The sequence below is a fragment of the Talpa occidentalis genome, unplaced genomic scaffold, assembly GCF_014898055.3.
Source record: "Talpa occidentalis isolate TD23 unplaced genomic scaffold, MPIMG_talOcc4v2.1 talOcc4.8, whole genome shotgun sequence".
Lineage (NCBI taxonomy): Eukaryota > Metazoa > Chordata > Mammalia > Eulipotyphla > Talpidae > Talpa > Talpa occidentalis.
In genome coordinates this window covers 109,983,737-110,011,718 of record NW_023605194.1, presented here as the reverse complement: position 1 = coordinate 110,011,718, position 27,982 = coordinate 109,983,737, and the positions used below count along the sequence as shown (strand labels likewise).

At 44.6% G+C, this 27,982-nt stretch overlaps 1 protein-coding gene across 8 annotated transcripts in view; it reads right to left on the bottom strand.

Annotated features, from left to right (window-relative positions):
- The window catches only part of ZNF827 (zinc finger protein 827), a 150,682-nt gene that overhangs the window by 13,827 nt on the left and 108,873 nt on the right, over positions 1–27,982 (bottom strand). The window lies entirely within an intron of this gene.

Below are 27,982 nucleotides of genomic sequence, written 5' to 3'. Positions count from 1 at the left end.
TGGGCCAAAAGAACAAAACAGTGTGAGGCACACGCAGGGCAACAACGGGAGAAATTTCACTTAGTCAACATTCAGGAGCTTTCTTCTGAGGAAGGCGGCTGACACCTGCAGAGCCCCAGGAACTACTGGATTCTGGTGAAAGTTGTGGAGGAGAGAGACTCCAAACTTAGTCAAGTCAGTGTTTTCTCTTTCGTCAGCTGCTACCGTTAGCTGGCTGGTAGCATGGTTTAGCATTGTGCCCGGGATGGCGTCGGGAGTCAGAAGAGTGAGTGGTTGCACTGCACGTGAAAATGTCAACTCTGGCCCCAAGACAGTAGATCAAGAATACAGACTCTCAGACTCTGATGTGGAAGGATGGTTCCAGCCCCCTGAAGGAAAGACATTGTCACTGGCTTTTGTGGAGAAAAGTTTGGCCTGTGGTTGGGTACTACAAAATCCTGAGTGTGGAACTTAGAACAGACGGGATGGAATGAGACCCCCCCCTTCATTGTTGAGACTGTAATTCTCAGGGTTAGGAGGTGGGTGTCTGGGAGGACACCAGAGTGGAGACCTGCTGGGGGGGGGGAATCTGTGCCCTTATAAGAGACCCCTCAAAGCTCCCTGGCCCTTCTGCCCTATGGGAACGAGGTCTGCCACCTGATCTGAAACTGCCCTTGGGCTTTCAGTCTCCTGAACTGAGAGAACTAAGTTTCTGTTGTTCTGTGGCATTTTGCTAGAGCGCCCTGAGCAGACTAAGACACCGCGAGACATAAAACTCCCTAATGGTAGAGTGCCAGCCAGACTTTCCCCAGAGGTCTCATCGTATTTGGGAAAACGGTGAGCACAGCAAGTTATCTGTACATAACTCACAGCCATGAAAGAAACCCGTGGATAGCCATATATTCTCTTGTCCTCTTAAAATACTTTATTTTCTCATAAAGGTATAAGATTACCTTTAATTTTCTCATCTCTCCATCCTCCCCCAGACTGCAATGGATTCTACAAACATTCCTTCTATAGTAATACAGGGGAGGTGACAGAGAGGGTGCCAGAAAGTGGGAAGAGAGGCCTCCCCAAGGCCACTTGTCTGAGCAACTAAAAGGCCGGCCGGCCTCAGTTTAAAGAACAAGACAAATAATATACTGAGTTATTACTTGTCCTTTCCCTCGATAAATTGTCAATCTTCTTCAAAAACAGTACCGCTTTCTAGAAGCAGACACCACATGGTGATAATTAAATGGTGAAGAGACTTTTCCTAAGATCCATGTGGATGAAAATGCTTAGACCATTGGTCAGAGGCAACATTAGAACAAAGGACTTTAGTGCACAGGGTTTATTTAAAACTGCTTCCCAGATACAGCTGCCACCTGGGTCTGGGGGAGTCACCTGGATCAATTTCCATTTGAATGCAGATCTGCTAGATGGGGGAATCTAAGCAAAGAAGAAATAGGAATGCAGGCTTGGATGGTGCGTGTGTGCGTGTGTGCGTGTGTGTGTGTGTGTGTGTGTGTGTGTGTGAGAGAGAGAGAGAGAGAGAGAGAGAGAGAGAGAGAGAGAGAGAGAGAGAGTGTGTGAGAGAGAGATGGTGAAATTGCAATGTTTGCTGCAGGGCACCTGCCAGCAATCCCAACACTGATAAGGCACATTTATTGATTTATCTGTGTTTGCTAAAACATCGCTCCTTGGCCCTCAGGGAGAAGAGCTGGGCTTATTAAGGCGGGAGTGGGTGACTTCCCCACCCAGGGAAGGGCGGTGGGGGAGGGGAGGTGGGAAAGGAAGGACCGCCCTGGCAGTGTGATGGCTGCGCTGCAGCCTGAGCGGCCAAGGGGCCTTTTAGTTTTTTTAAGTGTGAAATCCAACTGTATTTCAAAGAAGGACGGTGATCGTTAGGAACAGAGGCTAAGATGGCCCGGGGTCTCTCATTCATTCACGAGGAGAATAGATTCAGTGGGTCGCCCAGCAAACAGTAGATGGAATTAAAAATAAAGAAGACTCTTAACAGTTCTTTCAAGGATCACTCATGCACTTGAGAAGCTGAAGCATCAGAAGGTCCAATCCCCACACCCGCCTTCGAAGACCACAAAAGCTCCACAGACTGTGCCGCAGCCATGCAGGCGAGGCGAGCTGCCCCGCGGCCGCCATGGCAGGGCAGGGGGTCAGCGCAGCCCCCACGCACGGCTCTGGCCTGGCTGGGGCTGGCGGCTCCCCCACCGCTGTCTGCATTCACCATCACGACCTCGTCCATTCACATGCAGGACCAAGGCCGCCCACTTATCCCAGAACCAGGCCTCAAAATCACGCTGGGGCATGGAGCAGCAGAGGGAAGAGGGGTGTCACTCGACAGAGCAAGGGCTGACCCAGAAGACCTGCTCCTGCTCTCCTGGAACTGAGATGAAGCTGGACAGGCACTCAGCAGGGTCCACGTTCTCCCTGTGGCCTGAGAGCAGAGCCCCACAAGGCCCTGTGAGATCCTCAGACTGTTCTTGCCTCTCTTGTTCCCTACCCACATCCAATCAGCCGCCCTGGGCTGTCCGAGCAGTTTGAGAGAGAGATCCAAACATGAAGGGCACCTGCAAGGGCAAGCTTTAAAATGTCTCCGGTCTGCCTTTTCCAGAAGCAGCACTGGCCACGTTATCACTGACAGTGGCCAACTGTGACCGCAGGTTCCCTGGGAGACTTCCAGGGTGGAGGAGCATATTTGATCTGCAGTCTGAGGTGATGGAAACCTATCAAAAAGACTTCAAATTGTGCTCCTATCAATAAGAAATATTTATAAAAATGGATAGCAGGCCACACTCATCTGTGCATACCAGCAATGCCGGCAGTGGCCCTGCAGTAAGGAACCTTCCTGGGGTCAGCAGCGAGGGGCCTGGGGTCTGTTTAAAGCTGGATCCAAAGACACAGCCCGACGCCACCCCTCTGTCATGGAGGAACCATATGCTGTGGTCGCATCCTACAGTTGTGACCAAAACATACGTCTCCGTTAGTGTGTGTGGACAATATGGAAGCTAAAATTGACGATTGGATGGATGTGGAGTTTTTCTGTTCTTTGAATTTTAAATAATTTTGGAATGGGGAGGGGTAGGGGCTCCTGAACAGTCTGTGTGCTACCAGCCTCTTTCCATTCCAAAAGCCTCTTCTTACTGGTTCCAGAATGATCTTTCTAAGCCACAGATCCATGTCTGGTTCTAGATTCCAGTGAAGGCCAACCTCCTTCACATGACTTCTGAGGTTTTCACATCTGACTCTGAACACCCCACCAGCCTTCAGCCCCATTTCACCTCCTACCCCCCCAAAGCTCACAGAATGAGCCTCTCAATCTTTCAGGAACCCTCAAGCCCCTCTGAAGCTCTCATTGCATTTGAATCAGCTCTGCTCCTCCAGAAGCCACGACTATAACTGCACCACTCTGCACACCGAGGCCTCACTCATCTTCAGTCTCCGGCATCTTCCACTTCATCGTCAAGTCCTCGCTCGGATTTCATCTCCTTGGCAGGTCCCACGCCAGAAGGAGTCATCTCCCCCTTGTCCCAAAGCCCTTTTCAAAGCCCTTCTGTTGCACTTCACTTAGCATCATTTGCTTACATATCTTCTCTATTTCATAGCTATCATTTTAACATATCCAACAAGCGACAGTGCCCCATAAGCACGGTTTCAGGCTGCCTTTCCCTTCTGGAATTCGAGGCATCGGGAAGGGGTCGCTGCCATGTTTGTGTATCCTCAGCGTTAGCACAGTGCCTGCCACACTGCAGGTATGTAGCGTGCGTTATTGGATAAATAGGAAAGGATCCAAGTGAGGCAGGGAATATATTCTCACTTTGTGACAAGAATGGATAAGGTCTAGAAATAGTTAAGGCTTACAGCCAATTCAGGATGAAAAACAAGGCTATTTTGCCTCTGAATCGGTCTTAATTCACCCTAAGGACTGTGATATAATGATTTTATTAGTGGCAATGTTTGCCATTCTAAGCCACACTCTCAAAGGCTCTATATTCTTTCTTCTTCCCAGTTTAACAATAAGCCACAAGATTATTCTCTTCCAAACCACTTCTCTGGCACTCACTGCTTTCCGGTTAGCCCGTCATTTTCAACTTTTCTCCCCTGCCTATTTCCACGTAGAGGCAGCTGGAGTGTCCAGGTTCTCAAGTTCAGGCCAAAAAGGTTTTTTGCTTTCCAGATAAAAGGAAAGATACACTTGGCATGAGCCCTTTGCTCTCTTTTTCTTGCCTGAACTACAGAAGAAATGGCTGGGATTATGGCAGCCATTTTGTGAACATGAGTCATGAGGTTGAACATCAACTTGCTAAGGATGAAGGATGGGAAAGGGTGGGTCCTTGATGGCAAATGCCCATTCCTGGACTTTTGGCTTTTGAGGAAAATAAGCCCCCGTTTGTCTCAATCACTGTTACTTGGGTTTCCTTTTACTTTTCCACAGTTACTTTGGATGTTAAGTTCTGGCCTCTGACAAGCTTTATTCCAAAACTCCAGTGTCTGTGAAGACCACCCCACGTTCATTGTCAAAGAACATTTCCATCTTAACTTCTTTTGTTTTGCTAAAAGAAAAGCAACATTTATTTATTTTTTTTTTAATTTTTTTTAATTTTTTTTTTTTATTTCTTATTTATTTTTTATACAAGCACTGGGTACAGTCAGAAGCGCGGGAGGGTGAGAGAATTCACCAGAGCCAGAGCGGGGAGCAGAACAGGCAGAAGGACCGAAGTACACTGCTGAGGGGAGCAGCGGGCGGCAGGAGAGGTCTGCGCGCCATGTGGGACCCTCCTCCGGTGGCCGGGGAGCAGCTGGGGATCGAACCGGCGCTGCAGAGGCTGCGGGCAGCTTCGCAACCCAGCGCTCAACCGCTGCGCCACCAGGGAGGCCCAAGAAAAGCAACATTTAAAAAGTTTCTTTTAGGGCCTCCCCGGTGGCGCAGTGGTTGAGCGCTGGGTTGCGAAGCTGCCCGCGGCCTCTGCGGCGCCGGTTCGATCCCGGCTGCTCCCCGGTCACCGGAGGAGGGTCCCACATGGTGCGCAGAGCTCTCCTGCCGCCCACTGCTCCCCTCAGCAGTGTACTTCGGTCCTTCTGCCTGTTCTGCTCCCTGCTCTGGCTCTGGTGAATTCTCTCACCTTCCCGCGCTTCTGACTGTACCCAGTGCATGTATAAACAAACAAACTAAATAAATAAATAAATAAATAAAGCATGCCTCTATTTAAAAAAAAAAAAATAAAATAAAAAAAAATAAAAAGTTTCTTTTAGCTTATGAAGGACTTTGCTTTTTTATACCTTTTTTCATTGAAACATAACATATAATAAAAAACTGTACATTTCAGTAACTGCTTTTAAATTAGCTCTAAAATCACAAAACAGGGCCTCCCTGGTGGCGCAGCGGTTGAGCGCTGGGTTGTGAAGCTGCCTGCAGCCTCTGCAGCACCGGTTTGATCCCCGGCCGCTGCGGGAGGGTCCCACATGGTGCGCAGACCTCTCCTGCCACGCCCGCTGCTCCCTTCAGCAGTGTATTTCGTCAGTCTGCCTGTTCTTTTCCCTGCTCTGGCTCTGGTGAGTTCTCTCACCCTCCTGCGCTTCTGACTGTACCCAGTGCTTGTATAAATAAATAAATATATCTTTTAAAAAAAAAAATAAAAAAAAATAAAATCACAAAACAGCTCGGAATATAGGTATTATTTTTTAAATCTTGCTCTTTTTCACTTCTGGTCCCAGAACCCTCAGTATTTGCTTCATTATTTGAAGTAGTTGTGGCTTCACTTAGGATTATCTTCATTTTTTGTATAGTAAAATGTTTGTCTAGTGATACTTCCTTTACACAGAGTCTCAGGATTTTAGCTCTTACAAAGAATTTATTTCTCCTTCTTATCCTCCAATTCCTGGATAGTCATACAGTGTTTCCATAAAATTTTGGCTACTCAGTACTATCCGGTCAGATGTTTTTCTCTCTACTTTTCTACCTGTGGTGTTTATCTTGAATAATTTTTTGTTAAGATTTTATTTATTTATACATAATGGGGATGAAAGGATTCACCAGAGACAGAGCGGGGAGCAGAACAGGCAGATCCACTGAAATACACTGCTGAGGGGAGCAGTGGGCGAGACAGGAGAAGTCTGCTGTGCCATGTGGGTCAGCTCCCTGCCGAAGGATTGAACTCAGGCTGTGGCGGTGATAGCACTGAGACTAAACCCCTGCACCACCAGGGAGGCCCTGTCTTGAATGTTCTTTAGGACGTCTTCACTTCCCTGAACAGGATTGCTTTAAATGCAGTAGAAGGTGGACAGGAGCAGGCACTGTCACCCCTACAGCACAGAGGCAGAAAGAGGCGCCGAGTGTTAGGAAAGCAGCTCATCTCGCTGCCCCAACACGCTCTCTTTGCTCTCTCTCTGTGGTAAACTGAGAACCCTCATTCATAATGACGAGGCCTAAAGGCCAAGAGACGGTTGCCCAGCCTTGCTCTTTGTGACCTAGTGTTCCAAGGAACATGTCTCATTTCACACACAGGTCCTGGGAAGATGAACTCCATCAAGCATTTCTCCAAAAATTCCATGGAAGAAACCCATCTGGTAGAATCTGGGAGGGAGCTCTAGCAAACTTGCTTCACAGAACATTCACTCAAGTAGAGGATGCAGGTTTTTTTGAATCTAACTCCTTCGTTTTCATGAGCTTCAAGCCAAGACATAGACTCCCACATCAGGGATCCCCACAGCTCATACAGGGTTGAGTAAAACAATCAAGGTTTCTATAGTAACTAAGTCTCCCGCCCCAACCCTCAGTTCAGGGGAACCTTCCTGATCATCCGGTTCAATGTTCTTTCCTTACAGATAAGGAAACTAGCCCAGAGAATTTAAGTCATCTCCCCAGGGAACCTCCAGGCGGCCAGAGGCCAGACCCATGCGGGCTGTGGAGGCTCCTCCGAGTCATATGAAATATATGCCAGCCTGCAGCTAGTAAGCAAGGGATTTTTCCCTCGTCTTCTCTGGCTTTGAATTTAATATCCTTGGTTCCAAGTGGACATGAATAGATGGAGTGACGATTTGCAGACACTAGAATTTCTTCCCATCTCTCTTCTTGAAGGTGTCAGCCTAGGCATGAGCAACCACAGAGAAGCAGAAACTGTAATATGGCAAAAATCAGAACAAGGGAGCAAGAGGAGGAGCGAGTGGGAAAATCCTAAAAGCTAATCCTCCTTGGAGGCAAACTAGTTATGACTGAAGAAAGTTCCCTTGAGCCTTTTATTGGCGTCGGGGAATATTTTTTGCTAAGAAAAAAAAATTAAAAAAAGAAAATTAAAAAACTGAACCAAACGAGAGTCAAAGGGAAAGGACTTTAGTGGCTTCTCTGCAATTTTAACGTAATTTGGCCCCCTGACTGGTGGATTATTTGGCTTTGTGGGTATGTTCTGCTGAGTGAGAAGAGCTCTGTATCTCCTGCCAAAAACAATCCTCTCACAGAACCATCTCTCAACCTGACTTTGGCAAGAGAGATGTGGAAAGAGAAGGCTTTATTTGGTTAAAGTCGTAAGCAAAAAGATCAGCCAAAATGTGACCTCAGCACACACAGAACTGTCCAGATTGATGCAATCTGCACGGGCTGCCCCAGGAAGAGGCTCCGGGCTGCTTGGGTTTTCCATTATGACAGATGGTATTTTGATCACTTCTTTCTTTCATCATCAGGCCTGGAGAGTTTTTGAGGCACATCTCAAGTGAATTTCTGGAATCCTCTGCATTTAAGTCAGTACTTCTGGAAAGATGCAAACCTATTTCCAGGCAGGGCTTGCCATTTTCTGGTTAGACCCTGTCCCTGCGGGTTCTCGCCTTTGCTTTCAACGACTCAGCAGTCTCCCTACTGGAAACAAGCATTCACCTTCTAAGCCTGCTTGTGAATTAAAGAGTTGGTGGTGGCTGAAGATTTTTTGGGGGTTCATATCTTCGCTCCAGAACTTGCATCATTCCAAACACCAGAGACCACCTCTCCACAATGATGGCAGGATTCAAGTATCAGCAAATGCCTTCAGAGTGTCCCAACATTGAGGACATATGCCAAGACTAGGAGCTGTGTCCCTCTTGTGGCTTTGGGGCACACATTGTTGATCATACACTCAGAACCCAACAGTCTACAATCATTCACTGTAAGGTGGCAGTGTGCCCAGTCACAAACATCATCATCCCTCTCCAGCTTCCACTGCTGTGAGCGGTGGGCCAAGCAATAGTCTGGTCAGTGAGAATGAGGTAGGACTTCCCCAGGTCTTGGAAAAATCAGTCTTGTAAGAAGGCTTTTCACACTGTGATCTTTCTCTGTGGCTGTCTGGAGGTAGTACAGGCTTGGCTGTCTGGAGGTAGTGCAGCCCTTTACTACTACAAAGTTAAGAAGACTAGGTCAAGGTGATAGAGCAGAAAATTGGGACAAGGTTGGGTCAAACAGTTCCTCTAGCCCTATACTGATTATTTCTGAATTCCTTCTTTTAAAAACAAACAAACAAGTAAACAAAACCACCCCCCCCAACCCAGATTTCTATGTGGGTAAGTCATATGGTTAAACTGAACGCAATTCCAACAGTGAAAGGCTTAAGGTGTATAATTCCTTTTTATCCATTTTGGCAGTTTATTTCCACTATGCAAAACAGTATCAGAGATTGTTACAAGTATATTAAGGAGATAACACATAATTAAAACAAGAGTCCATGATTATGGAGGATTTAACATTGTGCCAGCACAACGCAGTTTACACCTGTTATGTTTAACCTTATAAAGGCATGATGCTTTAGGTACTATTTCAAGTTTTTTCTGCTCTCCAAAAGTAGAACATTCCTATTTGGCATGATTTGGTACTTTCTGGGTTGGGAAGTGCTAAAAAAAATCCATATAAATTAACGGTAATAGAATCTGGGTACCCCATTCTCATGTTATATAAAAGGAGTGTCAGGTCCAGGGAGTTTGAACGGTGAAGTCAAAGTCACCCGGTTGGTAGAACCTGTACCTTTAGCCATTCATTGCATCTCACTATTGTACTGTAAGATCAAAGAAGAAAATCTAAGTGTTCTAATGTATTTCATCGGGGACATATCTATCTGCTATAATTTTGATTTGTTCCACATTACATTTTCCTGTATTCCTCAGCCCTAAAGAAGAAGCATCTGTCACCACACACATTTAAAGGGAGCTTTACTGGGGCAACCCAAATGCTTCCCCCCAGGAGCCGCATGGGGAGAGAAGCGTGGAACTCTTAAGTGTCTCCCTTGTTTCTCTTATCCGATTCCTCTTAGGTGTAGCTCTAGGTCTTTACTGCTGGGGAACTGCTGCAGACCAAAAATCTGGGCACACCAATCCTGGAAATTATAACTATAAACTCCTTTCAGGCCAGCTTTGACTTGCTACAGAAGAGGACCCTACAATATCTGTTCTTTGCCCATGAAGAAAAAGAAGAGCATTCAAGTGTGCCTGCCTCAAGACTATTGGGTTAGATAGCGAATCTTTAAATTCCAGAGCTTTCATCCAGAAGTTATTATAAAGGATTAACACAGAGGAGAACATCTTGAGGGAAAACATTACCCTCGTTTGGGCAAAAAAGGAGAATTATCTCTTTGTTCTCTTGCTTCTTTTTGAACTGGGTGTTTCCTGTGTATATTTATTGAGTTAATGAGGCAATAAATAAACTACAAGAAAATAACAGACTGCTGTAGTTAAAGAACTTAATCTTTCTAAAATATAAAATTTCAGACTTACTAAAATGCTAAAATTTTAATATGCATTTATTCCTAAAATTATATAATGTGCTTTTTTAAATAGAGTAATCTAAAAAAATTTTATATGTTTCTTTTAAAATTCAGGTCACTGTCATTTCCAACTATTACTCAAGTAAGCCTCTAGGGATTCTGCAGTTCTCTTCAGTAAGATTGGAATCCACTGGCATTCTCAATTATTATAGTCCTCTTTTCTCATGGACAAGTCTTGATCATATCATCCCTTCCTTTAAAGATTTCTAAATTTCCTTAAAGCCCTTATCAGCTTCCAGACAATGCAATATTCTTCTGTGGTTCATCCAGTTTCAAATTTTCAGCCTTCTCTTTCTGCTCCTTAATCTACTGAATTCTGTATGAACAGAAAATACAACTTCTATTTTGTCTTTCCCTTGACCTTGGGTTTTAGAACATCATAAAATTTATGTTAGTTTGTTTTTAAATATATGTAAACAATCTATAATCTGGAATGAAAATCTATGATGAGACTAAGAAGTTGCAATTCTATCAGTGCATTGAAATATAACTATTTACTTGCAAGAAAAAAGTAATACAATTTTTGAAAGATTTAATGGCTGTTTTCAGCTAACACTTTGACATCCCGGAAACCAAGTTACTTGAAAAAGAAATGTTACATATTGTCATTATTTTTGACCATTCATTGTTTTCTCATGAAAAGTCTTAAAAAAAATTAAGTTGATGTCAGATTTAACGTTTTGTAAGCAACACTGGTCTCTGGCATTTCACTCCGTGACCCTAAAATACCATCTATTTGGTTAAGCAGAGTTGTATGTTTTCATGTGGTGGGGATTTCTGTTTGTGGGTTTATTTTCCTCCAGGTTGGGATCACAGGTATGGGGCTTGGACATACCTTGTGAGCAAAGAGAGAAGGGTAAGGGGTACTAGTGTTTGCCTATGAAATTATGTCATGATTGACAGCATTGGTAATTTGCTACCAATATACTTACTTATATTTTTCACTTTATCTGTACCTGGACACATTAAGATTGATCTTGCTAGTATCCTCATTCCACAGATGAGAGGAATGAAAGCTCAGCAGGACTAAAGAATCAGCCTGTTCCCACACAGCTGGAAAGAGGAGAGGCCGGGATCTGAACCCTGAGATATGCCCTGGGAGAGCAGACCGTATTTCTGCCTTTATAGTACACCTTACTGTTGGGGTGTCCAAGGGGCATTTCACCCTCTTTGCAAAGGACCTTTAATTTCTGTGTCAAAATCGGAACAGGCTGTAGCTGCTGGCTTTTGAGATGTGTATAGGCTGATGGCCTTCATTTAGACCTGGTCCTGAGGAGCCAAGGTCACGGGTTTAATATTTCTCTTTCCAAAGTGGCCTATGTCACTGCATTCTGCGGCCTCAGATGAAAATATAGCCTTATCAGCCGCCTTGAACACAAATGTCCCCGTCGAAGAATAGGGGTTACAGTGTGGACAGTTTGATGTAAATTTAATCCCACTCTAAACGCAGCTCCATGGCTAAGAAGTCTGAGGAACAGACCTTGTTTATGAAAGTTTGGGCATGACCATTGTCAACATAAATGAAAAATCTAAATCACTTCACTTTACTCATTTCAGGACTGAAAAAGTAGGAAATGGGTTTTTGGCTCACAAACCATACATGAAAATATCCAACAGCCTAGGGGAATGTTAAGAAACAGAGACTGCTCAGTGATACAACTCCAAAGCGGTTGAACAAAAAGAGAAATCCAACATAAAAAAAAATATTTAAAATGCATCTTCCTTCCACATCAATTTCCAAATTGAAAAGGAGCGCAAATCAATTAAATACAAAAATATCAACACAATACTTTGGTTATAAATCAAACTACAGTAAAATCAAGTAGTAAGTGCGGGAGTAGAAAGGCGCCACCTTACTCCGTAGTGGAAACGCAGCGTATCTGGCTGTGGCCTGTGCACTGCTGGTTTGTCTGTGTGCATTTTTCTCCTGCATTCTAATTTGATCATCTTTGAAAGCATCTCATATCCTTTCTCTTTATATCCATCTTAAATATAACAGACAAATCAATAAAGATTTGTTGCTTTGATTAAAATCTAATTATAGGCAAAGAAGAGCAAATATGTCTTGATACATGGTACATGTAAATTCATGTAAACCACTAGAAAAAACTGACAAGGTTGAGAAGACCTAGCTGTCGCCACTTCCCAGGGCCATGCCAGAAAGTCACCACCTCCATCTTTGAGGATATTATTTCCACATTCTTCCTTCTAGTCTAGAGAGAGCAGCGGGGGTGTGGCAGAGGGCCTGCCTAAAGTCATACAGCAAAATTCAGATGGGAGCGAAGCTCTCCCAGCTCAACACCCTCTTCCCCCATCCTCCTGCTTCCCCACAATATGAAGTTCAAGTTCCTCATCACACAGGCTTTGCTTCACCCTTCAGTCTTCAAATCTCACACACTAGCAGAAAACAGGTGTGACAGCGGAGAGCACATGGCACCAGGGGAATTTTACTTTCTGCTCTTCCCGATTTTGGCCACACGCACATCTGTGATCTTCGTGTTGCATGGACAGAGACGCGCGCTTGTGTGCTCAGCCACTTTCTGATTTCAACAGCTCGGGGCTGCTATTTCAGCATGTGAATTCAAGGTGCTGTTGGTGTCGACTGAGTTGCAAATGTGCTCACATTCCAGTCTAACAGGAGATAACGCCAAGTGTAGGAGACGTCTGCTCGCCAGTAAGGGCCAATGCAAGAAGCTCTTCACCTGTCAAGACCCAATTCACAAGCGTTTTCTCTTGCTAAGACCCAATGTAAATACCATCGTCTGCTCCCCCCAATAGCCACGGGGTAGAGCTGTCTCCTTGACAGTCGCTGAACCGAACCACACACTGACCAGAGGTGCACATCTGGGGGTGCCCTCCACGGCTGCACCAAGACAGAGGCAAGGCCAAAGGGACTGTGTGATGTTTTATAAAGAATTATGGTCTCTTCAGGCCAGAGGCCTGAGCCGTACAACTCCTGGGCCACGCGTGCAATCATTCTTCATCAAGGGACTCCCAGTATCATCGAATAGCCCCCAACAAAAGAAAAGGTCTCCAAGCCGCTCCCCAAATAGACTGTATCTCCTGCTCCAGTGTGTGAGTTTCTCTGTTGGGCAAGAGACCCCACAGAACAAAGTCAGCGCAGCTCTTGCTCTGAAAGCACAGCTCTTGCTCTGCCTTTAGGTAAAATGATTTTCGAAAGCTCCATGCTGACCTTTGCAGACACTCCTCCCACCACCGCTCTTATATAACAACAGCCGGAGGATTATGCTGCTATCCAGTTACAGCTGTTCACCTGGGCACCCGCACGGCTCAGGCGCTGTTCAAGTTGGCCGAGGGAAGTTTCGCACAGTCCCTGAACTTTAAGGGCTTATTCTTAGCCCTGCTCCCCAGTGCTGCTGCCCAGGAAAGGGACTCGGTGCTGTGTTCATGCCTGAAAGGTTGTCCAGGCCCATCCTCACCAGCTCCTCCTCTGCTTTTCTGTTTGCTGTAGTCACTTATTTTGAAAAGAAAGAGCAAACGAGTGGAATCCTCCTGCGTGGAGGAACTAACGCTCTTGTGCTTGTTCAAGTCCTTGAAGAACTTTGATGGCGTATACACTAATATATTGCATGTTTAAGAGCCCGAAGCTTCCGTGTTAGAAAGGGAAATGATTTATTCTGGAAATTCTCATTGTATTGTTAAACCCATATGACTGCTGAGTGCTTAAAATCTGAGCCAGCCTCGCAAATGCTGTGGCCCAGGTCAGTCTAAATAATTTCACTTCCACATGATCGCATGAGATTGTTTTCTTAGTCCTTTTCTGTTGGTAAAATGGTAAGAATGGTTATAATGAGTCACATTATCCCCCTCACTGAATTTAGGATTAAATGGGTGTAGAATCATCCTACTAAATTTGATGATGTGAGGACCAAAGGAACTTTGAGGAATTTTTAAAGTGTTCTTTATTTTTTTTTTTATAGAGGCATGTTTTATTTATTTATTTGTTTGTTTGTTTATGCAAGCACTGGGTACAGTCAGAAGCACAGGAGGGTGAGAGAATTCACCAGAGCCAGAGCAGGGAGCAGAGCAGGCAGAAGGACCGAGGTACACTGCTGAGGGGAGCAGCGGGCGGCAGGAAAGGTCTGCACGCCATATGGGACCCTCCTCCGGTGGCCGGGGAGCAGCCGGGGATCGAACCGGCGCCGCAGAGGCCGCGGGCAGCTTTGCATCCCAGCGCTCAACCGCTGCGCCACCGGGAGGCCCGACTTTGAGGAATTTTTTGAGAAGAAAATCAAGACCAAGGTTTATGTACCAGAGTGCAGCTGCCCTGACTTCATGGTCACCCCCAGCGTGGCACAGCCGTGGGAACACGTCCTGCCTTCCGCAGTTATCGATCCATGTGCACACCCGCCGCTTCGCTGGAGGTAAAATATCAACCAGCTTTCAAAGTTTACTCTAGTTAAAAAGTATGAAATGACCTAACAACGAACACATGTATTTTAAGGGCCAAACTCTACTCTCATCAGTGCAGGATTTTCTCTAACACACACACAACCTACACACACAGAGCTTTAAAGATCTTCTAAACTTATTATTTTTTTAAAGATTTATTTATTTATTTATACAAGCACTGGGTACAGTCAGAAGCGCGGGAGGGTGAGAGAATTCACCAGAGCCAGAGCGGGGAGCAGAGCAGGCAGACAGATGAAGTACACTGCTGAGGGGAGCAGCGGGCGGCAGGAGAGGTCTGCACGCCATGTGGGACCCTCCTCCGGTGGCCGGGGAGCAGCCGGGATCGAACCGGCGCTGCAGAGGCTGCAGGCAGTTTCGCAACACAGCGCTCAACCGCTGCGCTCAACCGCTGCGCCACCAGGGAGGCCCAGCTTCTAAACTTATTTTTAATCACTTGCTTGTTAGAGCTGATGAGGCAGAGTGTCCGGAGTAGGGCATACAATATTAAGACGCAGAAACTGGAATTACTATAAAAGGGAAGTCAAGCCTTGCTTTGTGTAGACCTTGTCAACTGTCACGGAGTTCCCATGACGAGTCCTTAAATGTCTTCACTGAGGAGTGAGGAAGAATTGGCATGAGTTTAATGAACTTTGTTGGAGCAAACCCCAAGTTTCCGACAGCTGTGAGAAATCAGCAACCGTGACAGGATGTTACCTCTAGTTGACCAAGCTATACAGTTGACCAGTGTAGACATCAGCTGTCTACACAGAATCTCTAGCTTGTCTACTGTGTGGCTCTGATGTAAGAAGTGGGTGATCCACTTCTGGTAGTTCATGAGTTGGCTCAAGTTCTTGTCAATCCCAACTTAGCCTTACCTCATTTCAAACCAAATCCTCCATTTTGGGGGGAGGATTTGATCTCAAAATGAGATCAAAGCAACAAAGAGTATGGCGACTTTAAAACCAAGTGAAATTAATCAGCACTTATGTACCTTAGTAAATTAAGGCTCCAATCAGCTGAAAGAAAAACAGCTGGTCAGGGGCAGGAATCCCCGCAAAAATAATGCTATTTAGATGCCCGAGTAGTGTCATTGCGTATTGCACTGAGCGTTTTGTAGGCATTCCTTCACCAGCATGCTCCAAAATCCTGTGAGTTAGGATTACCATCACCAGCAGTTTATTTCTTTTATTATTTTTTTAAAAATTTATTTATTTATGCATACAAGAACTGGGGTATAGGCCAGAAGTGTGGGGGGTGAGAGGATTCACCAGAGACAGAGTGGGGAATAGAACAGGCAGATTGAGCAGCGGGCAAGGCAGGAGAGGTCTGCTGCGCCATGTAGGTTGCTCCCTGGCCAGCTGGGGATCGAACTCGTACTGCAGAGGCTGTGGATTGCTTCATAGTGGTGTGCTTAAGCCCTTGCGCCACCAGGGAGGCCTCTACCAGCAGTTTATTTTATTTATTTTTTTTTAAGAGGCATGTATCTTTATTTATTTGTTGGTTTGTTTGTAGATGCACTGGGTACAGTCAGAAGCGCGGGAGGGTGAGAGAATTCACCAGAGCCAGAGCGGGGAGCAGAGCAGGCAGAAGGACCGAAGTACACTGCTGAGGGGAGCAGCGGGCGGCAGGAGAGGTCTGCGGCCATGTGGGACCCTCCTCCGGTGGCCGGGGAGCAGCCAGGGATCGAACCGGCGCCGCAGAGGCCGCGGGCAGCCTCGCAACCCAGTGCTCAACCGCTGAGCCACCGGGGAGGCCCTCTACCAGCAGTTTATAAAGGAAGAAATGCAGGCACAGAAAGTAGAAGGAAACTAGTTATAATCAACTCAGCTAGCAAGTGGCAGGCTCAGCTGGGAACCCTGGGGGTTTAGCTCCCCAGCTAGCACTGCATCCCATGTGCTTCAGGATAAATGTAACAGAGGAAAATAGCGGGTCTGTGTAGACACCATCTACAGCGTCTACAGTGTGACCTCTGGCCTGACCAAAGGCCATTTGGAATTATTAAGCAGTACTTGGCGTTTCTGACCTTGAATTAACCTAGTCAAGACATCTGAGGCCAAGGCTGCTAGCTGGCCTTCAACATTCTTGCTTTTCTTTGTCCTTTAATAAAAGAACCCCTGAGTTTTAGCTAGGCACACGGCTGCCCAATAAAATACTTACTACCAGTCCTAACAGCTAGGTGTGGGTCCAGGGTCTGCACAGCAGGAAGACAGAAATGATGTGGACAATTCTAGGTCTCTAGCAGAGCCATGCCCTTGACTCCTTTTTGCCTTCCAGCAGTTTAGGATGTGGATGTGATAGTGGGAACAGGAGCAGCCTAATTAGCCCATGAGTTGGAAGCCATTTGCCAAGGCTGGAAGAACTAGCTAGAAGGAACTTAAATACCCTGGAGCCACCATATTGGCCCTAGGCTGTATATATTCTGCCTATTATGAAAGGGAGAAATAAACATCTACCTAATTTATGATGTTTTTAACTTTGGCTTTTTAACAGCTGTCAAAACTTTACCCTAACTAAGACAGGTAATTTTCTTTGTAACCGTTCAGCACACACTCACCTGGTGTCAAAGAGGAAGGGCTCCTGCTCTACAATACTATTCCCTGTTTCCTAAGATTTTGACAATTTGTGAGCAGGATTCTGTCATGTTTGATGCAGGCCACCATTCCCCTGAAAATGTGCCATAATTGCACAGTTGTTTAGTGTTAGTAGGGACTTTAAATAACCAAACTGTAGCATAGAAACTTGAAAAATTTGCACAAATCGATGTTTAGACATGTTGAAGCCATCTTTAGTGTGCATATTAGCCCATCAGTTCCAGTTTCCAATTTGCCCTTTATGTACCTCTGCAAACACCTAAGGTGGTATTTCTCAACCTCACACCACTGACATTCTGGACCAGATAATTCTTTGTCCCAGAGCCTGTCCTGTATACTGCAGGGTGCTGAATAGCATTCCTGGCTACTCCCTCCTAGATGCTACAGTACCAGCCCCCAAAGTCTTGACAATTAAAAAATATAACCAGACACTACTGCCAAATGTTCCCTGGGGGAGGGGAGGGAATCACCCCCCAGTGGAGAACCATCTCCTGGATCCTAGGTTGTAGGTTTGAAGAAAGCAGAGTGTGACTATTTAAATTCTAGCAGGGATTCAGACAGGTAGGTCCTTAATATACTTTCAATGACAGTGGTGCCCTGGTGATTACCAGGGGCAAGGAGCATGAGCTGATTCTTATTTTTTAAATTAAGAAGTTCACTGAACTTTCAATAAGAAAATTCACAGGGTAGTAAAAAAGTCATAGGCATAATTCCAAGCATATTTAGCTAGGAGTCCAACTTCCTCTATCCAAGGTTAAGATGGAAATAATTGCCTGTGTGAAGTTAAAAAAAATCCTCCATGTATGAATAGGATTCTTTTATAGAAACTCTAATGATAGCAGAAAACTTGACCCTTTCAGCAACCAGAGCATTGCCTTATTAAATTGCCAGCTCCTTTAGTCTTCATATGTTGCCAGCACCATATTTTCAGACATTTGAATATTATACATGTGTAATAGGTGAGAATTATTTGCAAGTATCTTCAAAGATGTAAGCTTTCTGAGTCCCCCCCACCCCACCCCACCAAGTCAAGCTCTTCTCTCTTGATAGCCACATAATACTTAGCATGGAATCTGTTTTGCTGACTGGAGATTTTTTTTCCCTACATTCCATGGGATCAGCTCATTCAAAGCAAATAACACCTCTAAAGTCTCTTTCCTATTGGGAAGCGTGAAGAAGTGGTGCTGCAGACACGCCAGTCACCTGTCCCGAGATGGGACTCTGGGGGCGAGGTGAGGACCCGCTGTCACCTGGCTTTGCTTTCAGATGCTGCGCTCATGGGGAAGGCCCCCAGCACCTTGGGCATAATTAATGATTGTCAGGGCGTGGGAAGCCAATCAATTTGATGTTCATTTTTATCAACATAGCAGAAGTAATGCCCAAGGGTGGGATGGAAATTACACTCTATTTTAATTGAGAGAATTCTCTCTCTGCTGATTTCTGGAGTGGGTGGAATTCAAGACATGCCTGCTTCTCCCTTTCACTATATGTGCTTTTAAAAGCTCAGCTGATCGCTGTGAGCCATCACTTCTAGCAGCCAAACGACTGCACTGTTGCAATCTGAGCGTTTTACCATTGATGGGGATAGGGGGTTGGAAGGGATGGGGCAGCAGGATTTGCTATTCATAGGATGAGATTATTATTAAAAAATGGAAATTAAAGGCAATATTCTGTGGAGAGAGGGTCGTTTATCTCTCATCAAACACACTAAGAATAGAGGCTGGGCATTGTGACTACACCTAAGAAGGTGCAAAACCGAAGACTGGGACCCTAAGAGTTCAATGAGTGGACAAGGCAGAATTCAGGAAATTCCTTCTAAGTTTTTTACCCACTTAAGATCACTTTACAGTTTTTGAAAAGCAAGTCAGACATTGGTTTTTCAATGAGACTCACCCAAATGGAAAACATTGTGACTTTCTCTTTCCTACTGGGATTCAAAGTCAAGCACGACCAGACCACACTGGAAAGGGCTTGGTTCTCGGTCTGTTTCTAGACAGTGGGCACAGCCTCAAAGGCCTGGTTCAGACCCAATCATCTCAGGAAAGGTGGGCATCTGCAGCCACAAGGTATCCGGCTTAAGTCAGTCTGCTCAGTCAAACCAAGGCAGCTGGCACAAAGCAGAGCTAGTTCTGGGGGGTGCCAGAGGGAAAGTCATCGTGGGAGAGGGCTCCAGGTATCCTCATGGAGGCTCAAATTTCTAGTGGTGACCCACTGGCCGATCATGAGCTCACTCAGCATAACAAGAAAAGTTAAATGAAATAGGACAGATTAGAAAATATCAGCCATTGTGCAAATGTGAAGGTTGTTGCATCAACCTGCCATCCTATCCCTATTCACTTTATATCATCACTTAACATGCACATGTGCACACATATAAACCTGTGACATTTACTCTGGGTTTTTGTCCAGAAAGTTTAAAAACCACCAACTCAGGACTACATTCCACCTATCATAAGTTAGTTTGAGAGTCCACGGCTATTAAAACCAATTCATAAAGCAACAGTAACTATCTTTTTCCTACTGCAGATTTTAAAGTTTTTCTTTTGGAAATCTCTTTAATCCTACCAAACTCAGCAATTTGAGAAAAATGAGCTCAAGCTGGTTACCACGTCCAAGAGGGTAAGAAAATCACTTCTTTGCTAGCAAACAGTGTCAGGATCACCCCCCGTTCTTCAATTGCACAAATAAAGGCAGTCATGTTGGAATCCAGCTGTGTGCAAAGGATTTAGAAAGTGTCACGAAGTAGTCGGAGAGGAGTTAATATCCTCGTCAACCACACGATCTGACCTGGGAGACATTTTCTCTGCCTTCATTCAAAGCAGAGAGAAGGTTTTCCAGTCGATCAAAGGAACCCTTATGAATCAGTGTGTATGACTCCCCAAGACTCTACGAATGTAATAGAGTAGCAATATCATTTAGCTTTAGCTGGTCATGATTTCCCCACAGTCTAACTACAGGTTTATCCCTGTTCCCCAATAAAATGAAAATGACTTAAATGCATTCAGTGTGCTAAGCACACAGGAACATTCTGGATGGGTTATTTATGCATGCAAAAAAAAATCCAGTTTCTTAAATGGATGCAGTTTTCCTTAAATTCACTCTTTTTTTGTTATAACGAGTGCTAATATGTGCTTGTGCGCCCTCATGACGGCGACCACCGCCAGGAGACAATGAGTTGGCTAAGAATTTTCTTTTTGAAATGATAAAATCTCTTAAGTGGAAACTTCTATTTTAAAATAGCAAAGCCCTTTTAGGGATTCTGACCTGTTTGCTGTCACAAGGCAAAGGTAATGAACACACACACACACACGTAGTAGTGTAAATGGATGTAAGTAAGCTGCACACAAAGGTTTCTCCGCTCTCCATGCCTCAGTGAATTTTGAGACTTGCATCATCCTGGAAGAAACTGTAATTCTCTCTCCAGCTCAGAGTCCGCTTGTCAGCCCCACAGCCCGCCAGCAGGGAGGAGACCCCTTATTTTATCGCGGCAACATACTACCTCACTCCCCATCTTACTGACCGCCCCTGCATGGCTGGGCTGAAGGATGGAACAGTAGTAACAGGTCCTGCAGAGAATCACCTGCTCCGTTCTGGTGGCTAAAAAATGTTTAAAACAAACACCGAGCTGAACAATGTATTTACATCCTACAAGTCTTGAAGAATTCGTGAAGAATCTACATTTCTTCAGGTATCATGGATAACAAAACAGTTGTAAGAAGTGACTTCGACATCTGAGGATGCCTGCAGAGAGGTGGCAAGGGGTGTATCAGCGTTATATATGGGCCTGGTCCTACAGGCGAGAGGCTCACCTTCCCGCGTCACTGGGCTTGGGCTGGTCTGGTACCTGGTGGTGTTTGTAAGCACGGAAGGCAGAGAAGTACTATTTCCATAAGTGAGGCAAATCCCCCACTCCAGAAGGTTCATATTATGTACTAGCAAACATGAGCAACTTGCATTGCCTGTGAAGCATTTTAGGAATTTTGCTATAAAAATGGAGGCCATTCTATTACACTATAATTTGGTGACCCATTTGTAAAATGCCTTCATTAGTGATTTTAGGATTGTGAAGCACCTCTTCAGTGGCTGTTCTGGCAAAACGCACAGATACAATAGCCTCCAGGCAAGCTTTGTAAGCGTCTGCTAGAGAAATTCGCAGTTCTGCTGGTTAATTCCTACTTCCCAACCCAGTCTTGATAAAGAATGCAGGAGTAATTCTTACGTGAAGCTAAATTTACCTTTCTCATGAAGGCAATCTCTCTCCTACAACTCATTCTAAATAACGGATTTGCCTTGTCTTTTAAAAAAAATTCCGATTTTAAGTTCTGTAACTTTCCAAGCCTTTTTTGGTCATTGAGTTTTGTAGACCTTTTTCCAGTAAGATTCAGTCATTTTTAATTGATTCAGAACTGCCCCCCCAAATTTCAATGTGACATAATGAAATAAAAATATAATCCCTCTTTTATAAGTTAATAGTAAGAAAAATTAAATAAGATAAATATTGGACAACCCTCGGTAACAATATTTAATTATTCAAGGGATATGCATAGATTCCATCCACTATAAAAATAATACCCAGCAAATTAAATTAACTCTCTCTGCTTTCTTATCTTTATGCAGGGCCTCTCTGTTTCCATTAAGCCTTCCAGGGGACTTTATTAGGGCTTTAAAGATTAACAAGAAAGAGTCAGATTAACTTTTTTAAATGGAACTGAGATCCTGTCATTTCTCTGCTCAGAAAACCTCCCAGAGGCTGCTGGCATACTTGCAAGAAAGCCAAGTCCTCGCAACTCATCCCGGGTGCTATATCTAGTCTCTTCTCCCTCCTTGCCCTCAGCCTCATCTCTCTTCCTGCCTTCTCTTCCTGAAGTCAAGCTCACCCTGACCTCAGGGCTTATAGCGACCGCCCCCTTCCCCAGAACACTCTCCCCTGCTGATGACAAGGCTTGTTCCCTCCTGGCTGCAGGTGTCTACTTGAATTGCACTTTCTTTTTTCTTTTTAGATTTATTTATTTATTTATTTTTTAAGGGATAGAGGCCAGAGGTGTGGGGGGTGAGATGATTCATCAGAGACAGAGTGGGGAGCAGAATAGGCAGATCTACTAAAATAACACTGCTGCGGGGAGCAGCGGGCCAGACAGGAGAGGTCTGCTGCGCCATGTGGGTCAGCTCCCTGGCCAGGGATGGAACTCATGCTGCAGTGGCTACAGATAGCTTCGTAGTGCTGCGTCTTAACCCTGTGTACCACCAGGGAGGCCCCTGAATTGTACTTTCTTAGAGAGAATTTTCTCAGATCACTCCTGGATGGGCCCTTCTAACCCCTTCTCCTTCCTTTACTTAGTTTTTTAATGCTGCCATTTTATATTATATATATATATAAAACTACATATTATGTAAACATATTACCTACATTTTATGATGCTATTATATGTACATATGAGCATGCATATGTCTTCCACACACTGTACAATTATTCGTTTGCTGTCTGCCTCTCTTCCCCGGAGGAAGCCCCGGAGGACAGGGGCTTTGCTTTGTTCACTGTTACTCCCCAGGACCTGAAATCTCCCAGGCACACGACAGCTGCTCAGTAAGTATTTGTTGAATGAATGAATGAATGAATGAGCTTTCTTTTCACCCCAGTGGCACAGACACTTGACAAAAGCATCTCGCATTGCTCATCAAAGATTTAACGAGCCTTTTATATTAAGTCTTCACTTTATAACATCTCAGTGTCCTCTGACATCGATGGAGAAGACAGAAAACAACCAACGGGGAAAGTCAATGAAAATTGTCTGCAGCCACTGAAATGGTTCTTTTCGAACTAACCTCTTCTGTTAGGAAATAAAATAGATGCAACCGAAATGCAAATGCAAATGATACTTCTTGGTATCACTGCTGAAAATATCCTCCAGCAGCAGCTAGTCTGTCATGATGGCTACCAAAGTGGACCCTATTTCTGAGTTGCACGGTGCATGCAGTGATACAACCCACTATCCTGCAACACACAGCTCACCACCAAGTTAACTAAGATGGTTTGCACTTCTCGAACAGCTGCTATCCCAAGATAATTCATTAATCTCCCCTGGAAGGTTAAAAATAAGTAACCATTCTCAAACTTGAATCGTTCTCAAGCGAGCTTACTAAGCACCAAATTGAAATATGTGTTTAAATGACTGTGATCACATGTGTATCTCATACAAGGATTGCACAGCTTTGTTAATAACTTATAGGATCTGTAACTTAAATTTTTTGGAACGACTCTGCTAATACTTGCTCATTTTTACATCAGATGTTTGGAAGCCACAGACAAAGGTTTATCTTCTGTGTGGTCACAGTAATTACTATAAAGCAGCAGAGAACAAAGAACAGTGAATCGTGACTATTTGCTCTTGAACACCTTCCTCTAACACGTTTTTTTTCTTTGTAAAAGAAATGTGAATTACAGAAGAGTAGATGAACAAAGACAGGTGGGGAAAGCGAAATAAACCCACAGTCATAATTCCCATCATCACCCCAAGACTACTGATCTGAACATTTTGGTGAACTTTTATTTTATTCCTTTTTCATGTCCAAATGCTTTTAAGAAAACCACATTAATTACTATGAAAGGCATGAAATCCAAGGCAAGTCTTAGTATGACACCAGTGATGATATTTTTAAAATACCACATTTTCTAGTGATAAAAGTAACAGTTGGGAGATAGAGCAGAGTGCTTTAAAAATTAACATTTTTCATAAAAATGAAAAACAATTTGGCCAAAAATAGTGTCAAAAATAACTTTCACATACCCAAAGCATGCCTGCATGTTAAAACCATTTGCAAGAGTACACATTTTTTTTTCTCAGTAAAAATTTCCCTTGCTTTTTCTTTTGGCAAATGACTATCGAGTGATACAAAATTAATGAGAAATAAAAAAGGATGGGGCCTCCCCGGTGGCGCAGCGGTTGAGCACTGGGTTGCGAAGCTGCCCGCAGCCTTCACAGCGCCGGTTCGATCCCCAGCCGCCGGGCGAGGGTCCCACATGGCGCACAGACCTCACCTGTAGCGCCCGCTGCTCCCCTCAGCAGTGTATTTCATGGGTCTGCCTTTTCTGTTCCCCGCTCTGGCTCTGGTGAATTCTCTCACCCTCCCGCGCTTCTGACTGTACCCAGTGCTTGTATAAATAAATAAATAAATAAATCTTAAAAAAAAGAAAAAAGAAATAAAAAGGATGAATCCTCTTGCCTTTAAGACAAAACAGTTACCTGAAATCCATGTAACCAATTCATTCCTGCCTCTAAACTCCAGCAAAAACTAACACAGCCAGAGTTTGGGGCCTAATCTCTTTCTCTTTGATTTTCCAGGTCTTTCTCTGTTCTTCTATCCAGCTGATTTCCTCATAACCTCCCACCACCATTCCTAGGACCCACCCACTCCTGGGCTTCCAAGGAAATGTCCCTGAACCTAATTCTACTCTCGGTAAAAGAGAAGCAGTCGACGCCGTGACTCATGCCTGGCTAGGTAAGGAGGGACAGGAGATCCTACATACGGACGAGTCGTTTGGACTGGCAAGTCCAGATGGTAAGCAGGTGCCCAAGGGTGCCTGTGAAGAGGCTGGGGAAATCCTGAAGGTATGGCTGCCACACACCCGGCTCCGAGACAGTACCCCAGAGTCTGCGGCGCTTGGATAGCCGAAGCCAGCCTCTGCTTTCCAAACCTCCCTTCCAAGTGCCTTTTCCAACATTGTCAACCCTCCCAGCTGAAAATACCTCCATTCCCTTTTGCTGCTTTTAGGGCTACCATTTATTTCCAGGGGTTACATGTGCTTCTGCTGAAGTTGACTCAAAGTTTGAGGCTCACGATAGAAACTTCCACAAAGATGTGGTATCAGGCATTTAGCACCAGAACGTGCAAGATAGTTTCTCCTCTGTTCAAAATGAATGGATGTTACGGATATTTTCTAATGACCAAAGTAAGAAATGCTTATTGTAAAAATGGGAAATGCATAAAATTGAAGTAAAAGTCATTTGAAATGCTAACTGATTTAATTGTTAACATTTCTACCTTTCTTGATGGTTTTCCCTGCAGGAAAACCTATTTTTACAAACCATGGAATCACACCACTTGTGTGGCTTTGCAATCTGCTTTATATTCTCATGACCTGAACTGCATGAAAAACTCATTTAACTCTGGCTTCAAGCTGGAGGAGCTCCCTGAAGGAAGACAGCTAAGAATCCATGCTTCATGTATGCCTTTACTTCACTTAATTTACAGATTATTCATTAAGGCTCCAAGTCACCATCTATACAAATGACAAATTTTTTAAAAGTGATTTGAACACATAGGTCCCCCGCTTGGCTTTTTAACTTTTAAAAATTATAAGAATAATGCAAAGGAATGCACACGAACAATAGCACAGAGGACACAAGCTGAAAAAGAAAATGGCACTTCTACCCCTGTCCTCCGGATTCTCGTCCTTCTCACTTCTGGTAATCCCTGCGAACAGCTGACCTGGTGAGATATCGCTGCCCACACAAGCCTACGGTACCCACACCACACGTTCCACCTCTTTTTTTGTTGAGCATAAATGGGGTCATGTCACACATGTGCTCTGCACCCAGTTTTTTGTTTTTGTTTTTCATTTTTAGATCTAACACTGTATCTTGGACATCTTTTCAAATCAATTTCTACAGACCTCCTTTATTCTTTCAGAATGGCTGTGGAGTTTTCTATCGAACATCCTGTGGTTCATTTGACCAGTTCTCTATCCAGGGATTATTTCATCTGTTTTCAGATCTTTATGCAGCAAAGTGCTTCCTTGCCCCGTTCTCACACCCTTGTAGGTTGCTTGCTCAAGCCGATTTGTAGGTTAAGTTGCTAAAGAGGGGATGTCAGGGTCAAAACTTATCAAAATAACAGGGGATGTTGTATTTCTCTGTGAATCAAGGGGTTCATTTCTCCTCTAGGTGTTTAGTGGAGTATTTAGTGGCAAGTCCTACCTCAAGCCCCACACTGGCTCGGAGTAGAATAAGGGAAGGAAAAGATTGGGGTGAGGTGGAAGGCAAAGGCATTTGTGGGTCTAGGTGGCCGGAAAGAGAGTGAGTTGTATGGTGAGGATGTAATCCCAACCCCAGCGAGCCAATTGCTGTTGTTTCTTGTAAAGGTGAGGAGAAAGGCATGAGGTCATGGAGCAGGTAGCCTGATGGCTGGAGAAGACTTTTCCTCCCTCCTGTGGGAAACATTTGAGGAACTGTTAGATCTGAGAGACATGTTTTCCCCACCAAGAGGAAAAGCCAGGTGTAACTTTTTAATGATGTGAAAGAAATGGTTTGCCCAAATTTCAGAGAGAGAGGAAGACCTGAATTCAAATCTGCCTCACACAAAGGTCGCTACTTATGTCAATGGAGAGGCCTATGTGAACATTTGCCTTATTTGGATGAAAATGTAATACTGATCTTCAATAAAAATAGTTGCCATTACAAGAGAAGTTCATTTGATAAAGTGGTTGGCTCATGAATGGAAAAAAATTCTATTAAAAAATAATTCTAATAGTTTTTAATATGAGACTAATGACAGAGGGAATTATCTATCTTAGAACTTGATTATTCCATGTGAAAATCAATATTGGGTTTTCACATTAATTCAAATATTGGACTTCACATTAAACCATAGAGTCTTCTCAGACTCTATCTTCCCTGCTCTGCCCTCAGAAATTAAGAGTTTATTTGGTGGTTTTTATAGTTAGATCTATATCAAAGGTGAAAAAATGAATACAACAGCCTTGTGATCTTCCTCCTGTCAAGCCAAACCATTTAATTCTAAACATGGGCATGTGCCACTGGCGCCAGATCGAGACCCACTGTACTTAGAAAGGCTGATTGCAAGGCTTGCATTTATGAAGGGCTTCCTTTTACAACCTGTTGTTAGAAATAAACATGTTATCATCAAAGTCCTAGCAGCACTCTCTTTAAAACAGTGAACACTAATTTTCCCAAAAAAGTTTTTCAACTATATACTTTCATCCAAGATGTATTGAATTGCTACACTAGGTGCTGGCTGCTGCGGTGATTATCCACTGGGATCTCAGAGCAAGAAGACTGGTGAGTAAAAGAAATTTTAAGTATCCCAGGAGACCAAAGGCCGGCATCTAACCCAGCCTTGGAGTGGCAGGGAATGACTTCTGGAGGAAGAAGAGACTATCGGGTATAAGGAGAGGTGTCCGGGGAGCAGGGCATGGGCTGCACTGGGCATTTAGACTTCATCTGATAGGGCAGGAAGCCACCAGGGCCGGAGTGACAGGATGAGATCTGCCTTTTCCAAAGCTCTGTCTGGCTGTGGGATGGAGAGATGGGCATGGAGGCGGTGACCCTGCAGGTAAGAGGACCACCCAGAGGTTATACTCAAGAGAGCTAATGATGGAGAGTTGAGTCAAGTTATTGGCAGTTGACATTGAAAGAAAAGAATGCATTTAAGAGAGACCTAGACGGAAGAATCGATACAGGACGCCAAGGTAACTAATGAGAGAAGTGAAGGCTGAAGAAGAGGTCACAGTGACAGATGACGCAGCGAGTACTGTGTTCCTGCCCTACCCACCCCCCCAGACAGCCCCTGGCCTTTACTGCTTCTGGGCCTGCCCTCCCACCACCAGCACCCAAGGGCTTTCTCTGGTCAGTGAAGCCCGCTACGCCCACCTGCCTGGTAGGTGGGGAGTTGACTCTCCCAGGAGCAGCATGAATCTGAGTGATTGCATAAAGACCCAGCTCTCTCCTGTCCTGGGGAGCTCCGAGGGGTGTGTCTTCCTTGCCACAGGCTCCCCAGTGACATCAACCTCCCTGGTAGGTAACCTGTCTGCTAACGTTCCTTTATCAGCTGCCTTCCTCTCCCTGGCTGGCTTCCCTATCCCCTCCTGGTATGTCTTGCTCTCACCTCCTGAAAAACACCTCTGCATTCAAATCATTGTCTCAGCATCTGCTTGGGGGGGACCCCAACAAACGATGTCCAAACTTCTGGTTTGTGTCATGGTGGGTGAGGACGTTTATTATGCTCTCCACTTAGGCAAAAAAAGCAGGGAGAAAGGAGGGTTTTAATTAACTAGTTAGTTAATTAATTTAGGTGGGGAGGTGTGAGGGCAGTGGGAGGTAGGGGGTCAGACATGTGCTTTGGGACCTGTTGCATTTCAAGAGCTCTGGGGACTTGGGTGCGATGAACCCCACTGGATGGTGCAGTGAATGGAAGATCATTCAACCG